Source organism: Sciurus vulgaris (assembly GCF_902686455.1).
Source record: "Sciurus vulgaris genome assembly, chromosome: 4".
Lineage (NCBI taxonomy): Eukaryota > Metazoa > Chordata > Mammalia > Rodentia > Sciuridae > Sciurus > Sciurus vulgaris.
In genome coordinates this window covers 86,855,420-86,873,642 of record NC_136464.1, presented here as the reverse complement: position 1 = coordinate 86,873,642, position 18,223 = coordinate 86,855,420, and the positions used below count along the sequence as shown (strand labels likewise).

At 39.1% G+C, this 18,223-nt stretch overlaps 1 protein-coding gene across 4 annotated transcripts in view; it reads left to right on the top strand.

Moving 5' to 3' along the window:
• Positions 1–3,713: 3,713 nt before the first annotated feature.
• The window catches only part of MARCHF8 (membrane associated ring-CH-type finger 8), a 139,003-nt gene continuing 124,493 nt past the window's right edge, over positions 3,714–18,223 (top strand). The window contains exon 1 of one of the 4 annotated variants that reach the window (XM_079136471.1): positions 3,714–4,965. The gene's annotated coding sequence lies outside the window, so the exon portion shown is untranslated. The remainder of the gene's footprint in view (positions 4,966–18,223) is intronic. The other 3 variants (XM_079136470.1, XM_079136469.1, XM_079136472.1) reach the window with 3 other exon arrangements.

Genomic DNA, 18,223 nt, shown 5'->3' with positions numbered 1-18,223 from the left:
CCAGGCCCTTTAGGTCATATATATTACATCTAATTATGTACCTTAATAAAAACTGGGACCTTAAGTCCCCAGGGGCACATCTGGCTCTGCCATTCTACTCTGAGAATGCATGTCTTCACCTTTTGCTTTCTAATGAAGCTTGTTCGCTCTTTGCTAAGATCTGATGCATTCTTTAAATCTGTTCTGTGATGAGTCAAGAATCTGGAAGGTGCAAGAAGAAATCTCCTTTTCCCCTGAATAGACCTCCTAGGATTCCCTTATGGTGACAAAAAATCTTGGCTTGGTGACATGGACAGCATGAGTACCCCATTTTCATTTGGTCTGTTGGGCCTGGTGCAGGAGCTCAGTCTAAGCCAATGACCTATACATTTTATTCAACACCACTACCCCTTTCGTTTACTTTAGTGAAGGGTGACTCCTCCAGCTTGCTTCCTACAGCTGGGACTCTCTTCTGCATCAACATTCCCTTGTTACGCTGAGGTCAGTTATCTTACCCAACTTCTCAGTAGCAAGTGAGAAATTTGGGTAGTTACTTACCTTTTGAAATATTCTTCATTTAGCTTTCAAGACTTCAGTTTTCCTATTACCTTCCAATTTTCCTAAGTTTCCTTTGCTTGTGGTCTTATCTTGATAGTGCAACATGACTAGCCTTTGGATCTTTTGTTGCAATTATACATTTAATGTTCTAGGTCAGTGACTATCAGCGATTTTTAAACTGTAGGCCACAACTGTTACTTGTTTAAAAAATCAATTGAGTTGGGCTCAACAATTTTAAAGAAATAAGTAGAAGAGAAAGGGTATAATGCATCCCACATGGGAAGGGTAAATTTGCTTCTGGAAACTTTTAGTAATACATATGTATTTGGTTAATATATAAAAATTTATTTTGCATCCTGGTTTGAGGTCAGAGGTATTAAAATGACTGCTCTGTGTGATCTCTTTCAGTCCTGTAGCTTTAAATACCATTGGCATAATTTATACATTCTTCCTCCAAATTCCAGTCTACTAGCCAGCTACCAACTGCTCATCTTCATTTGAATGTCCAAGTGGCATGCCAGATTTAATATGCCCAAATCAAATTATTGATCCTGTTCTCCCATCCCTAATTAAACATAACCCGAAATTAAACATATCATTCATTTCCATCTAGCATAGCAATTTGGTTCTTTTGGTTGTACAGGCCAAAAACCTCAGAGTCAAACTTCACTTTGGTCTTTCATATCCATATTTAATCTGTAAATCCTATTGGCTCTACCTTTGAAAAGCATACCAAATGGTAAGTGAAACAAGACTATTGTCATCATAGCATAGGAAGGGTAAAACAAAGAGAATAAACAAGATAAAAGTCCTATATTCATGGTCATTAATAAAAAGCAAAAGGCATGCTATGATTAAAATGTGCCCTCCAAAGGTTAATGTGTTAAAGACTTGATCCCAGTGTGGCTCTGCTGGGATGTAGTGGAACCTTTGAGAGGTGGAGACTTGTGGGAAGTCTTCAGATCTTTGGAGGCATGCCCTTAAAGGGGATTGTATATGATCTCAGCCCCTTCCACTTCCTCCAACACTCTCCTCTCTGGTTATGATGTAAGTAGGAGGTTTTGCTCTGCTATGTGCTCCCACTATGATGCACTACCTTGTCAGAAGACCAAAGCTCTTCCCCCCAATCCTGCATCCTGATCTTGTACTGCATCCTCCGGAACCATGAGCCAAAATAAGCCTTTTTATAAGTTCTCAGGTATTTTGTAATAGTGATGGAAAGCTAATGCACACTTGGATTCGGAAAACTCAAATTCAATACTGGCTCTACCACATCATAGCTTTGTAACAAAGCTATGTGGGTTATTCATCTCTTCATTTGTTTGCAAGTTCTCCATTATTTTTTACATTCTCAGTTTAGTGGGAACACTAGTATATTCACTGTTTTAGATGAAATGCCGTTATTGAGTTGTATACTTCAGTGTATCTTGTCATACATAACTACATATTTTGTTTGTAACAATGAAACCCCAACTAAAACTCTAGAATACAGTTCATATGTTTAACCATTTGGGTATGACTGATTCTTAGGGTATTACTGGCCACTTGGCTCAAGACTGACTTTTTTCTAGAGTATCACTCCTATATCCCACAAACTTTAGGAGAAGACAGGCAGTTTCTCTATGTGGTATACATTATGGAAGTAGAGTGTATTAGGAGTCCCCAAGAGCACAAGTAGAAGGAATTTAGAAACTGTACTTACTAATCTCTTGCTACAAGGCCAGTAGTCCACCTTTTTTTTTTTTTTTTGGTACTGGGGATTGAACCCAGGGGCTCTTAACCACTGAGTCATATCCCCAACCATTTTAAAATTTTTATTTTGAGACAGGGTCTCATTAAGTTGCTTAGGGTTTCACTATATTGCTGAGGCTAGCTTTAAACTTGTGATCCTCATGCCTCAGCCTCCTGAGTCACTGGGATTACAGACATTTGCCACCACACCTGGCTAAAGCCAGCACTCCTCTTGTACTGGATACCTTATCACCTAAGAGTAACTTCCTTACTGGAAGGCAGCCTTATATTCATAGTACAAAGGATTCCTCCAATTTTTTCTTTGTTTCCTTGTTGGTGATCTCTTCCTCAGCTGTAGGCCAGATGGCAAGAATCTGGACCCAGGACATGGACACATTCAAATTGTCAGACTCCTTTCCCTCAGGACTCTGAATTTTTAAATTTTGTCTTGCCAAACACTATATATGGGTTAATATTTACTGAGTGCTGTGTGTGTTGGGCATTTTATGTTATCTTTTTTCTAGTATTGGAGATTGAACCCAGGGGCACTCTACCAGTGAGCTATATACCTAGCATGATTATTTATTTATTTATTTATTTAAGCTAAATTGGGTCTTGCTAAATTTCTGAGGGGCTAAGTTGCTGAGCTTGGCCTCAAACTTGCAATCCTCCCACCCCAGCACCCAGTCATTGAGATTACAGGCATGAGCCACTGGGTGTGGTTTTTTGGGCACTTTAGTGTTGTGCCAGCATTATCTCATTTCACCTCTGAACCTCTTTACTCAACAGATATTTTTCTTTTGGATTAACAAAGAGAGACAATCAAAATTGAAGTGAAAGGCCTAGGTAGTAATGGATAAGCCAGGACTCACTCTAGCTTTATCTGCATAATGCTTCTCAGTCCTGTTAAAACTCACCGGTGCCTCTGGAACCACGAAGGTTCTGCCACTTCTGACAGAAGGGCAGTAGGATTCTACATCCAAAAATCAGTCAACCAAACTTTTTGTTCACCAGACATGGTTTAGGCATAAAGTATACCAATGGAAGAAAATGATCCAGCCTTCTTGGAACACTTGGTGCCAGAAGCATTAGGTAGAGTCCAACAAATTGTGACAGATGGCCTTGATAACCTATTTTGTTATGGTGCATTCTAGCTTTGTTATAGAAATGATGGTTTTACTACTTTGTTACACTAATCTAGAGGCTATTTTGAGCCCACTGTTTTGAAACTGAAATTTTGCTCTATACTTAGCCAAGTATGCAAAATGATCAGAATTGTAGGGAGGAACTTGATAAACCATACAATAGGTCACTTCTAGACCCATCCCCCCAAAAAAAATTCTGGGATATTTGTGGGGATTTGCTAACAAATCACTCATGAATTTACTAAGAAATAATGCAAACTATTAGTCTTTAGTGCAATTTAAAACAAGTAAAATAGGCAGTGGTTTAAACTACTTCTATGAAGTTTTATTATGAAAACTGGAGTTGGTAGAAATAGTCACTAAAAATAAACTGACAAGTATAATCATGAAAATTTGATGTGGGCGAAAGATGAATCGTATTTATTTAGATATATCTATTTACACAGTGTAAAGACTAATCCCTAAGAAACTGAAAATATAACAAGTTGGAGACCCATACGCCTTCCTACCTACATCCCCCCTTTCTCTGGCTGGAAGGGGTAAGATGTGGGCATCAGTCTTTCACTGCAAATGAGAGAGTGAAAGCTGGCAAAAATCTATTCGTCGAGGCAAACAAAACCATTACCGACTCGCCCTTCCATTTGCTAGTTTCGGGTAAGAAAGTTTCTATTTCTTTCCTCCAAGCACATCATATTGACTGAACGAATTCTCTTCTTCCAAAATGCTAATAACAAGCAGTCAGGCCCAGGGTCACTAAAGGACGAAGCCAGGGCTGGGGTAGTCCTTCCTCTTTCTGATCGGGTGGTTTCTCCTGGTGGAACAGAGGGTCTGCTGCACAGCCGCTCTGCGCCTCAGCGCGCCCGCGGTTGCCAAGGCAACGCCTCCGAACCCCCCCTCCCGCTTCCACGGGCCAGGCCTGGCACGTGACGCAGGCATCACGTGACGGGTCAGTCAGCGTCCTCCCACGGAAGAGTGTAAACAGGCGCCTGGGGCCGTGTCTCCGCGAGCTACAGACTGGCGGTGGGGGCGGCGCCTGCAGCTCAGCGCCCACCTGAGGTGACTCCTGCGGTCTCCAGATCCGTTTCTGCCTCGCAGTCCACAGTCACAGCCGCACGCCGCCAAGGAGGCGGCCGGAGTCCCAGGCCCAGGCAGGGGGTGTGGCCATCTGACGCCGGTCCGCGACAGGTGGCGGGCAGAGTTGGCCTGGCCCGCGCGCTTCTTTGCCCACGAGTCGGGGGCCGACGCGGATTCGGCGGAGCAGCAGCGCGACTCTGGGCGGTTACCCCTTCCTCTCCAGGGACTCGGGTCTGCGCTTGGAGACGGCCGGAGCTTGGGCTGCCCGGATCCTGTGGTGTTGAGGGCCCGGGGTTGTGCCCATCAGTCCTGCCCCTGAAGGGCTGTGAGACCGTGGGTAAGTCCGTCCTCTCCTGGCAGTTTCCACATTTTTGGAATGGTTAGCCTCGACTGGTACTCCGTGAGGACCTTCCGAGCGTCTGACATGTGATTTCAAGAGAGATCTGCTTATGTTGAAGCTGCCGCAGGAAAAGCATAGGTAGGTATTTTGTTTTTTTAAATTGCTTTTCGTTTGTCTTTAAATTTGGATCTTCGCCCACGTAGGTGAAGTTTTAAATAGAAAACTTATTAAGGAGTGTCTTAAAGACTTTTTTTTTTTTTTTTTTTTTTTTTTTTTTTGTTATTTTCTTGTTTCCTTAATGCAACGGAACCTCCTTTTACAAAGAATCTTACTTGGAAGTTCCCCCTAAGTTGAAACTGGACATTTTATACCTCATTATGCTCGCGCGCCCCCCACACCCTTTAAGGATACTCAGCGGTGACAGGTTGAGAAGCTTCGTTGTGGAGTTGAGGAAATGTTTTGTGTGATGGATTTTGAATTTGAATTTCTTTTTTTTTTTCTTTTTATTCTTTGGTATCAGAGATTGAACCCAGAGGCACTTAACCACATCCCCAGACCTTTTTATTTTTTATTTTTTGGTACCGGGAATTGAATTCAGGAGCACTCGACCACTGAACCACATTCCCAGCCCTATTTTATATTTTATTTAGAGACAGGTTTCACTGAGTTGCTTAGCGCCTTGCTTTTGCCGAGGCTTTCAACTCGCGATCTTGCCTAAAGTTATGAGGCTGACCTCGAACTTCCGATCCTCCTGCCTCAGCCTCCCAAGCCACTAGGATTACAGGCATGCACCACCAATGCCTGGCGGAAGGTGAATTTTAAAAATTTTTATTTTTTTTATTTGTAGATGGGCACAATACCTCCATTCTATTTACTTACATGTGGCGCTGAGGCTAGAACCCAGTGCCCCACACATGTAGCCAACTGCTCTACCACTGAGCCACAACCCCAGTCCCATAAGGTGAATTCTTGAATGTGTGGTTTTCTATTATTTTATTTTTGCTTTCATTTGTCTGTGATGCAGTTAGAAAATTGTTGTATCCCTTATATTACTGGAAAGGGGTCTCAGCATTTCCAATAAAGACCTTTTTCTTCCCATCTTTTCTTGCATCGGAGTCCCAGGGGGTGTAAGTGTATGAGTCTAACAGTGAGATCTTACCCCTCATTGCTGGCTTAATTGTTCAGGCACAGAATGGGAATGGAAGACTTGTTTGAAGACAAATGGATTAGGACTTATACTGTAAAAAGCACGCACACCGAAAACGTGATTTATGAACTAAGAAGAGTTGTAGAATAATGTGAACATGCCCTTTTACTTTTTTTTTTAAGGCGGGGTCTCACCATGTTGTCTAAGTTATCCTTGACCTCCTGGGCTCCAGGATCATCCTCCCTCAGCCTGGTGGGACTACCACCACCAGCCTTTTAATTAAATCTTGAAACCCCAAGCATGACAATTTTGGATTTTGAGAAATCTGAGTTTAGGAGAAAATAACATGCTATTTCATGAATAGAATTTGAGGTGGTTATATGTAGGCAAAACAGCAGGATTTTTAAAAAATTAAGAGCAGTGCATAGTTTCCTAATTTGTTTTATTTTTTGTTGTAGATAGACACAGTACTTTTATTTATTTTTATGTGTTGCTGAGGCTTGAACCCAGTGCTTCACACGTGCTGGGCTCAACCACTGGGCTACAATCCCAGCCCCTAATTTTTTTTTATGTTTTTGGTTGTAAATAGTTTATATATGAAAACAAATAAAAATTGTGCTAAAATTTCTGAAAACAACCTAAATTTGAGTCTTGAAATGACTTTTTTTTTTCTGAAAAACCCCAAACTTTCCAACCCTACTTGTTCTCCAGTTCTGTGATTAACTCAGTACATTTTCTAGAGCAGTACAGCGTTCTGTTGATAAATAATCTTTGAGGAAATTCTTATGCCTTCTGATTCTACCCCCGTGCATATGTAAAATGGTCAGTATATGCATTATGAACATTTTACAATTTATCTGTTACCAACCTTATTTTTGCTAGAGTTTGATTTAGAGCTTGATGTTGTGAAATCACTCTTGTGCATGTCTTCTGATACAATCAGGTCACTGAGACAAGAGTTTCTGGATGTCTAGCTTCTAGGTTGTAGGGTAATGCATATCTTCAATTTTTCTACAAGTGTTAGTTATCTGGTTTTGTTTGTTTGAGATGAGGTCTTGTTATCTTGTCCGTGCTGGCCCTGAACAACTCCTAGCTCAAGAGAACCTTCTGGGGCTGAGGTGTAGCTTAGTGGTAGAGCACCTACCTAGTGCCCTAGGTTCAATACCCAATACTGCCTCCCCCGTGACCCCCCCCCCCCCCGAAAAAAAAAAAAAAAGCTCCCTGCTTCAGCCTCTGGAGTAACTGGGACTACAGTTTACAGGTGTGCACCACAGTACCTTGCTCTGTTGCTGCATAACAAATGGCCCCAAATTCAGAGGCTTCAGACTACACAAATTCATTATCTCATACTTCTATAGGTCAGAAGTGTGGTAGATGTGACTGGATTATCTGCTGTCGGTTTTTCCAAGGCTGAAATCTGGTTGGTCGGACTGTATTTTCTAGAAGCTCTGGAGATGAATCTGATCACAAGCTATTTATACTGTTGACATAGTTCAGTTCTCTGTGGTTGTAGGACTGAGGTCTGTTTCCCCACGGGGTGTCAGTTGGTGGTCATTCTCAGCTTCTAGAGGCCACTCATATTCCTTGTTCTGTGGTTTCTTTTATTAGTTTATTTTCAGAGACTGCAATTGTATGCTTCTCATGCTTGGAATCTCTTAACCCTCTTTTTTCCTTTCTGTTTTTGTGGTGCTGGGGTTAAAACTCAGGGTTTCACACATGCTAGACGTGCACTCTATCACCGAGCTACTAGACTGCCTCTCCTACCTCATCTCTTACTCCTTCTGGTACACTCAGGCCATTGAGACAAAAGCGTACTGAAGATAATTGTCTGCTGTTAAGGGCGCGTGTGATTAGATTGGGCCCACTTGGATATAGGTTACTATTTGTATTTTATCTGCACAATCACTTCACAGTTGTACCCAGGTTAATGTTTGATTGAATAACTAGGGTAGGACTCTTGGAAGAATAGCTTTAGATTTCTGTCTGCTGCACTGTATAAATTTTTATAGTGATTGTGCTGATATGAATTTATACCAATAGTATGTAAGTTCTTGTTCCATGTCATTGTTAACACTTAATGTTGCACGTATTTTTGTTTTTATCAACTGGTGGCTGTGAAGTAGTATCTGATGGTGGTTTTGTGTGTGTGTGTGTGTTTGTGTGTTTTTTTTTTTTTTTGTGTGTGTGTGTGTGTTTTGATGCTGGGAATTGAAGCTAGGGCCTTGCATGCTAAGCTTGTGCTCTAGTACTGGGCTGCACCCCCGACCCCTCATGGTGTGTGTTTGGTTTTGGTACTGGGGATTGAATCCCATGGGACTTTATCACTGGGCTACATCCCCAGCCCTTATATTTTTAATTTTGATTCAGGGTCTCCCTAAGTTGCTGAGGGTTTCACAAGTTTCTGAGGCTGGCCTCCTCTTCGTCCCCAGTAGCTGGGTTGACACGTGTGCACCAGTATTCCCTGTTTACATAGCATCTTGTTATACAACATGGTATTCTTTTGAGGGCAAAAGTTAGGAAGCCTGAGTTCCTTCTCCAACTTTCCTGAGTAACTGCTTAACCTCTGTCAGGGAATCTTTTCTCTGCCTTAGTTACTCATTTATAAAAGTGAGATGGGGTGTGAATTGGTTGGTTACTAAGATTTCTTTTCATTCTTCTATTTTTTGCCTTCCATTGAGTCTTAGTTGTATAACCTAAAGAACTAGCTGTAACACAGTTGATGAGGAGAGCACATTTTAAAACCTGGAGAAGGAAAAGGCTTGGGTTGGGAGGGCAAGATAATTTGAGGACTGATACATCTAGAATATTAAGACTTGTTTCACATGATTTAAACTAACACCTGTGGTTGAAAGACATGCACTTTTTTTTTTGTATCAGGGATTGAACCTAGGGGCCTTAACCACTGAGCAACATCTCTGTACCTTTTTATTTATTTATTTATTTATTTAATTTTTTTTATTGTAAACAAATGGGCTACATGTTGTTTCTCTGTACATGGCGTAAAGGCATACCATTTGTGTAATCATAAATTTACATAGGGTAATGTTGTTTGATTCATTCTTTTTTCCCTTCCCCCCACCCCTCCCATACCTCTTTTCCCTCTATACAGTCCTTCCTTCCTCCATTCTTGCCCCCCTCCCTAACCCTAACTCTAACCCTAACACTAACCCTCCCACCCCCCATTATGTGTCATCATCCACTTATTAGCGATATCATTCGTCCTTTGGTTTTTTGAGATTGGCTTATCTCACTTAGCATGATCTGTACCTTTTTAAATATTTAGAGACAGGGTCTTGCTGAATTGCTTAGGACCTAGTTAAGATGCTGAGGCTGGCTGTGAACTCGTGATCTTCCTGCCTCAGCCTCCTGAGCTGCTTGGAAGATGTGCACTCTTGATTCAGCATAATGGACATTTTTAAATGGTTATTCCTGTCCAGAGCTAAAATGGAACTTAAGTGGTGGGTGCTCTCTTTCACTGAAAGGACAGACGTCAAGGACTGACAGGCAAATGAGTCTTTAGAGACAGGTCAAAGTTGTTCAAGTCTCAGCTAGGGATGGCACTGGGTGACTTCTCCAACCTTCTGGCCTCCTATGGGTAGAAGTCATGGTGGCATGACAGAGTTGTTAAAATAATTGAGAAAAACTTATTTTAGTGTGTCTCAGTGACTCAGCTAAATTCTCTTGAGCTGAAATTTATATACTTATTTTGGCTGAAGTTCAGTCTATGTACTTACTGTTCTCAGTTTTGAAAATGTTGCTTAAGTCTTTTGTAGTATTTGATGATTCATCTAGGAAAGCAGCACAATTATTCTTTTGAGTGATCTTTGAGTGCTTGCCACTTTTCTCTTAAGCTTCGCGTTTTGAGTTTAGAGATACACAGCTAAATTTGTCATTGACTCTGTGGGTGCTCTGCCAGCTTCTCTGAAGGTGTTTACCCGTCTGGGCAATTTTGATAGTATTATCTTCTTACAGTTGCTGCTGTGAAGCAGTCTTCGAAGAAATACAAGATATATAGGGAACCAAAACCCTTGAGAAAGAGGCATTCTTAATAGTTTACTTAATTTATAATCTTCTCTTTCCCAATGCCTGAGGTAAAATTTTGGTCACCAAAGGCGAAGTTTTCTGACACTGCTATAGCATCTAATTGAGAAGGTTGTGCGTGTTTCTTTATATTTCTTAAACTATCTCAGATTTCCTTTACCCACTTGTTACCAGTGAATTGGGATTAGACTCCATTGCACTAATGGATACATCAATTTATGGTAGAATTTCTCAATCTTAACAATATTGACATTTGAGGTTGAATAATTATTTGTTGTGGGGAACTGTCTGTGCTTTTTGGGATGTTCAGTATCATACCTGGCCTCTTTCTATTGGATGCCAGTATCACTCCCAACAGTGGTGGCAACAAAAAGTATCTTCGAGACACTGCCAAAAACCCTGTGGTGAAAAATTGCTGCTGTTTAGGACCACTGACTTATGGATACCTCTCAATTGGCCTTCTGCCACGTTAAGGTAATTCTACTTCTGTCTGGTTTCTCCATGTTCTCAACCTTGCTTACAATCTTCTCTCCCCTGAGGGTGCTCTGCTCAGCTAATTAGGTGGAAAGGGGCCAAGTAGAAGGTGGAATCAGTAGGGAATAGGGCCAAACTAGAGTCAGGTGTGGCCCTGTGTAGTGACTGAGTTCTGCAAGGCACAGATGGGTGTGTTTGGGGGTGGGAGCTAATGATTAGACTGTTTAAATATACATCTTTTTGCATAGAAGTAAGCAGACAATGTTTATGGTCCTAGCACAGAACATGAATCAGGTATGTATTGTCTCAACTCTACCCTAGGCATTAGGTTAGGAAAGAAATCTGAGGATGTTTTCTCCTTAATGTTTTTACATGAAAGAAGAAATGAAAAGTGAAACTGCTTCTCAGCATATTTGATTTAGGTTTCAATTTGTGGTAACTAGTAGTTAGTCAGTTCTTTTACATGTAGGAAATGAGGTTGGAGTTTGTAATATATGAAGCAGCAAATGTTTACTGAGTGTAGCAGGAGATAGTGCCATGCCAAGTACCAAGGGAGCAAGACAGGCAGATGGGGAAGGACACCACCATGTAATGAATGGTTGCTCTGTTTTGGGTTGTTGGGACAGGTGGCAAGGGGTGGGCAAGTAAAATCTAAGAGATGATCTGGAGACTGGGACAGGTGTTGAACTTTCAGTTTGTATTTCAGTCACTGTTTGCTTTTAGTACTTCTGGGTATTATGAATTGTGTATTTTCTTAGTTAAGTCCATATAGAATGCCTCCTTTTGTAAACTTTATTTTCTTGATATTTATTGCATTATATTTCCCATTTTAATATATATATGTATGTGCATATATATATGTTGTTGATGGACCTTTAATTTATTTATATGTGAGGCAGAGAATCGAACCCAGTGCCACACACATTCTAGGCAAGCTCTCTACTACTGAGCCATAACCTCAGCCCCTGATAGGTTTATTTTTAGTTTTGAAGAACTTTTTCGCTTTTTCCCATAGTGGCTGTAGTAATATATATTCTCACTAACAGTGTTTAAGTTTTCCTTTTTCTCCATGGCTCATTGTTATTTATTGTTCTTTTGATGATAATCATTCTGACTGGGATGAGATGGAATCTTGATGAAGTGTTGATTTACATTTCCTGTCTAAAGGTGTTGAGGATTTTTCATATGTTCCTTGTGTATTTGTAGTTCTTTAAAGAAATATCTGTTCAGCTCATTTGCTTATTTATAGATTGAATTGCCTGATTGCCTGTTCTTTTGTTGTTCACTTTTTTTTAGGTTTGGTTTGGGGTTTTTTTGGATCAGGGATTGAACCCAGGGGCATTTAACCACTGGGCCATATCCCTAGCCCTTTTATTTTTTATTTTGAGACAGTGTCTTACCAGGTTGCTTTGGGCCTCGCTAAGTTGCTGAGGCTGATTTTGAACTTGCCATCCTCCTGTCTCAGCCTCCTGAGTTGCTGGGATTACAAACTTGAGTTTTTCTTTTTCTTCTTTCTTTCCTTCTTTCCTTCTTAAAGTACTGGTGATTAGAACCCAGGGGCATTCTACCACTGAGATACATCCCTAGCTTTTTATTTTTTAAATTTTGAGATAGTCTTTAGTTGTTGAGGGCCTCACTAAATTGCTGAGACTGGCTTCAAACTTGTGATTCTTCTGCATTGACCTCCCAAGTAGTTGGGATTATAGGTGTGCACCATGGTGACCACCTCTTTTTTGTTTTTATATAATTTTGATATTAGTACTCTGTTAGATGACTCGCTGGCAAAGATTTTCTTTCAGTCTGTAGTTTGTCTCTTCATTTTTATTTCCTTTGCTGTCAGAAGCTTTTTAATTTGGTGTAATCTCATTTGTCAATTCTTGCTTTTTATTTCCTCCTGAGCTAATGGGGTCCTATTCAGGAAATCACTGCCAGTGCCAATATATTCAAGTGTTTCCTCTGTTTTCCTATAATAGTGGTTTCAGGTCTTGCATTAAGATTGTAGATCCATTTTGAGTTGATTTTTGTACTGAGCAAGAAATAATGGTCTAATTTTAAACTTCTACATTTGGTTGTCCAATTTTTCCAGTACTAGTTGTTGAAGAGGCTGTCTTGTCTTCAGTGTATGTTTTTGGCACCCTTCTCGAGAATCAAATGGTTGTAGATAGTGGGTTTAATTCCAGGTCCTTTGTTCTGTTCCATTGGTTTATATATCTGTATTTATTTCATTACCATGTTGCTTTTATAAGTGTGACTCTGTAGTATATTTTGAAATCAGGTACTGTGATGCCTCCAGCATTGCTGTTTATGCTCTGGATTGCTTTGACTATTCGGGTTTTTTTTTTTGCTTCCATATGAATTTTAGGATTTTTTTTTCTAGTTTGGTGAGGAAAATTATTGATATTTTGATGGAGATTGCATTGAATCTGTAGATTTTTTCAGTAGTTTGACCATTTTAATAATATTTATTTTTCCAATCCATGAATATGGGAGGTCTTTACATCTTCTGGTATCTTCACTTTATTTCTTCATGGTTTTTATCAATTTAATTTTTTTCATGGTTTTCATTCTTTCTCCTCCTTGGATAGTTCGTTCCTAGGTGTTTTATTTTCTTTTTTGCTGATGTAGCAAATGGGATTGTTTTCCTGGTTTCTTTCTCAGTGAGTTAATTATGGGTGTATAGAAAAGCTGCTGATTTTTGTATGTTGGTTTTCTATCCTGCTACTGTGTTTAATATGTGTCTTTTGATGGAGTCTATTTTTTATTTTGGTACCAGGGATTGGGCCCAGGGGCAATTAACCCCTGAACCACTTCCTTGGCTTCCTTTTTTTTTAATTTAATTTTTAAATTTTGAGACAGGGTGTGGCTAAGATGCTGAGAGCCTTCCTAAGTTGCTGAGGCCGGTTTTGAACTCATGGTTATCCTACTTTAGCCTCCTTAGCTGCTGGGATTACAGGTGTATGCCACCATACTTGGCTGGTGGAGTCATTAGGGTCTTCTGAATAAAGAATCACATGTAAACAGGGATGCCAAGCATGATGGCACCTGCCTATAATCCCATTGATTTGGGAGGCTGAGGCAGAAGGACTGCAAGGTTCAAGATCAGCCTCAGCAACTTAGTTCCTGTCTCAAAATTAAAAAAAAAAAAAAAATAGAAAAGAAGTGGGGATTAACTCAGTGGCGAAGTGCCCCTAAATTTAATCTCCAATACCCAGAACAAAACAAAATCAAAATAAAACAACTGATAATTTGACTTACTTTTTATTATTCATATTCCTTTTATTTCTGTCTCTTACCTAATTGCTCTGGCTAAAATTTCAAGTACTATATTCAGTAGGAGTGGTGATAGTGGACATACTTGTGTAGTTTCTTGTTTTAGAGGAAATTCTTTTAGTTTTTCCTCCTTCAGTGTAATATTGACTTTGCATTTGTTGTATACAGCCTTTACTGTGTTGAGGTATGATCCTTTAATCCCTAGTTGCTTCATAGTTTTTATTATGAAGGAATGTTTAATTTTGTCAAAGGTTTTTTTTCTGCATCTCTTGAGATGATCCTGTGATTTTTATCCTTGATTCTATTAATGTGCTATATTATGTTTATTTATTTGCCTGTGTTGAACCCTCCTTGCATCCCTGGAATGAAACCAACTTGATCATGGTATGTGATCTTTTTAATGTGTTGTTGAATTCAGTTTGTAAATATTTTATTGAGATTTTTGCATCTGTGTTCATCAGGGATATCAGTCTCTAGTTTTCTTTCTTTTTTGTTGACATGTCCTTATCATTTTTTTTTAAGCAGGTAATACTGACTTGAGTATTAAGAATGAATTTGGAAGGATTAATTCCCCTTATATTTCATGGAACAGTTCGAGAAACATTGGTATTGTTTCTTCTTTAAAAAGCTTTTAAAATTCAGAAGTAAATCTTTTTGGTCTTGGACTTTTTTTTTTTTTTTCTTTTTGTTGTTGGGAGATGTACTAGTCAGCTTTTCTGTCATTGTGACCAAAATACTTGACAAGAAAAGCTTAAAGGAGGAAGAGTCTATTTTGGGCTCACAGTTTCTGAGGTCTTAATCCATGGAGGATTGACTCCATTGCTCTGGCCTAAGGTGAAGGGCGTGGTGGAGAAAAGTTAGCTTATGGCAGCCAGGAAGAAGAGAAAGCAAGTGAGATGCCAGGGACAAACTATAAACCCTAAAGTCATGCTCCTAGTGACCTTGTTTCTTTAGCCACATCCTGCCTGTATACAGTTACCACTCAATATAGTAGTACTTTTAAACTATTAATCCACTGAATGGATTAATTAATTGATCAGGTGATAGCACTCATAATCTAATCATTTCATCTCTGAACATTTCATATTGTCTCACACATGAGCTTTTTGGGGACACATCATATTCAAACCATAATACTGCTTTAACCTCTCAGTGATTGTTATTGCTCTGTTTAGATTTTTTTTTTAATATCCTCTTGGTTCAGTTTTGGAAGATCATAAAATTTGCGATCATCCTGCCTCAGTCTCCTGAGTGGCATGTACCACCGCACCTAGCTTTTTATATCTAATTAATGGATTATTCCTTTTATCAATATGTAGGGACCATCTTTTCTGACTGATTGTTCTGTAGTCCACTTTATTGAATATGAGTATAGTTACTTCAGCTTGTTTTCTGATTCCATTTGCTTGGAATATCTTTTTTCTATTCTTTACTTTCAGTATGTGTATGTCTTTGCCCACAAGTTGAGTTTCTTGCCAGCAGCAGACTGTAGGGTCTTACTTTTAAATCAGATTGTCAATTTGTGTCTTTTAATTGGAGAATTAATACCATTTACATTCAATTATTTTTGAAAGATATGTACTAATTCTTATCAATTTATTGTTTTTCTTCTGGGTATTTCAAATGATCTATGTTTATTACTTTCTTATTAATTTTGGAAGTTTGATGGTTTACTGAATTAATAATGTTTGAGTCTTTTCTAGTTCTCATTTATCAAATTCTTTCAGTGAGATTATTCTTTCCCATGTTCATGTTATTATGATTGTGTTTATTTTGCTTCCTCTTCTGTGTGCAGTATTCCTTTTAAGTATGTTCTGTAATACTGGTTTAGTGGTCATGCATTTCTCTAATTTATACTTATCTTGGAAGGTTTTTATGTTTTCTTTCAATTCTGAAGGAAAACTTTGTTGGATATAATCAGAATATAGGGTATGGGGTTATAGCTCAGTGGAAGAGCACTTAACCTCACATGTGTGAGGTTGACACTGGGTTCAATTCCCCAGCACCACCTAAAAATAAATAAATAAAAGTACATCTAAACTACAGCTAAAAATATTTTTTAAATTTTCCTTCAGGGTTTGAAATATGTAATTCCATGTACTCCTGGCTTTAAGAATTTCTTCTAAGAAATCATCTGTTATTCTGATAGGTTTGCCTTTATAAATGACTTGGTGCTTCTCTTTTGCATCTTTCAATATTCTTTGTTCTACAAGTATTTCATTGAATATGTTTGCTCCACCTTAATCTGTACCTCTGTTTCCTTGTCTGTACTTGAGATTTACATGTTTATTCTTTTAATCATGTCTCATAAACCTTGTATATTCTGCTTATAATTTATTTTTTCTTTATTGGTATCTGAATGTGATAATTCATCAACCTTGTCTTCAAGCCTTGGCATTACTTCTCCTGTTCGATTTAGTAAGTTGGTGAAGCTTTCAGCTGAGTTTTAAAATTTGACTTGTCAAACTTTCGAAGATTTTTTCCAGAATCACTATTTTTGAATTGTTCTTTCATATCTTGCACACTGTCCCTCCTAATTTATTCCTTTTAATTCATTAATCATTTTAATAGTCAACTTTGCATCCTTCGGAGAGAGCAAAGTCTGGGGATTATTCACCCCTTCTTCTTAATTTTGTGTTAATTTCTCAGCTGCCCTTCCTGCTAGTAGGAGCTAGTGCAGAATGTGACATTCCCTTGGTAGAAATCTACTTCAGAGAGATTAGCTCAACACACTTTCAGGCCTGGGGTGACATGGAGCACCACAGCACCTCCGGGTCATTGGCACTTTTTGTGAAGCTCTCTTGGATGGTGGGGCAACATTTGAAATGGGGGTGGAGTAGGTTGTGGAAGGCCCTACTAGTTCTGCTGCCCATGACTTTCATGGCCTTCTGAAACCCAGTTCCCACTGGTAATCACTTGTGCCTTCTCAGTTCTCTGAAATACTTCAGCTGGCTGTTTGAGCCACCCATCTTACAGGGGAAGCACTTCATGTTTCCTTCCATTGTCATCAAGCAACTTCTCATCGTATGGAGTTTTTAAGGGGTTCATTTCAATGGTGAGCCATTCCCCCAGCACAAAACCAAGACTTAAGAGATAACACCCACTGAGACAGTGTGTAATGCTTTCCTAGGGTTTCTGGGGACAGGAACTTGCAGCAAGCTGAGACATGACCTAATGATGGCTCCATGTTACAGCATAGTGAATACAGGCTGGAAAGTAAAGAGAACCTCTCTAACTTTAGCCTGCTCTTCAGACCCCAAATCTGCTATGTCCATACTGTTCCTCTGCACTGTGCTTGTGTTCTAGATGCATTCACTGAGTCTTCCCTTCCCTCTCTCCTACCTGTGTCATCAGCTGTGCTGCTGTGCCATCATGTTGCTGGGCCTTTAGTACTGAGGCACGTTTTCACACTCTGTTTAATTCTGAAACAGATTGAAAAAAAATTCAATGCCTGAACTTTTCCATGCCTCTTTATGCTGGTGAACCTCAGTCTTACCACAGTAACGCACCTTGATGAGAAGCTGCTTTCTAGTTGTTCTGATTACCACTCACAGAGAATTGGGCGATGGCTCTGATCAATCCATTCGCCTCTCTGACCTCATGATTTATAAAGTACAGACCAGTTGTTTTGTAGAATATTCCTTACTTTGTGTTTGACTGAAGTTTCCTTATGATTGTATTCAGGTTATGCATTTAGGTAGGGAGAAAAAATAAATGATTTTTATTTTCTTAATACAGTATATTAGGAACCACTTGATGTCAGTTTGTTTCAGTATTGGTGATAACATTGGACATTTGATTAAGTTGGTATTTGTCAGATTTCTCTATTGCCACGATACTGTTTTTTCCTCAAAGTTAATATATAGGCAGTATGTAAATATCCTGTTCCTCATCAAATGCTTACCCAGTTTTAGCATTCAGTGATGATTTTCCAAATCTATATTCCTTCTGTAGTTATTACCGTTCTAAGAAAGAGCTTTCCCTTTTCCTCTCATTTTGTGTTTATTTACCCATTCATTTATTTATTTCCATGATTTATACATATGACCTTATTTAATGGTCTATAATTAATTTCTCTAGTTATTTCCATATTCAGCATATACAAGATTTGGCCCTTTTGAATCCTTTCAAGCTGGTTCTTGTGCCCTTTTCATATTCTTTCACAATTCTTTGAACTCTTATTTACTTTATGGTGTAACAAGATTCCCTGGACTCATTTTGTATGCCCCAACTTTTGAATTAGCTTGTTTCAGAGGAGCTTTGTTCTTATTAGTGGGAATGGCATTTGGAAATTATAATCTGGTTATCTGATGCACTTATTGCAATTATTGTGTCATTACATGTAGGCTCCCTTAATAGGCAAATTAGGATATATTTATGTGTATCCTTATACACACATATCTTTGTTTTTCATTTATATGTGTGTCTTCATCTGTTAGAACTTCTATAACAAAATACCTGAGA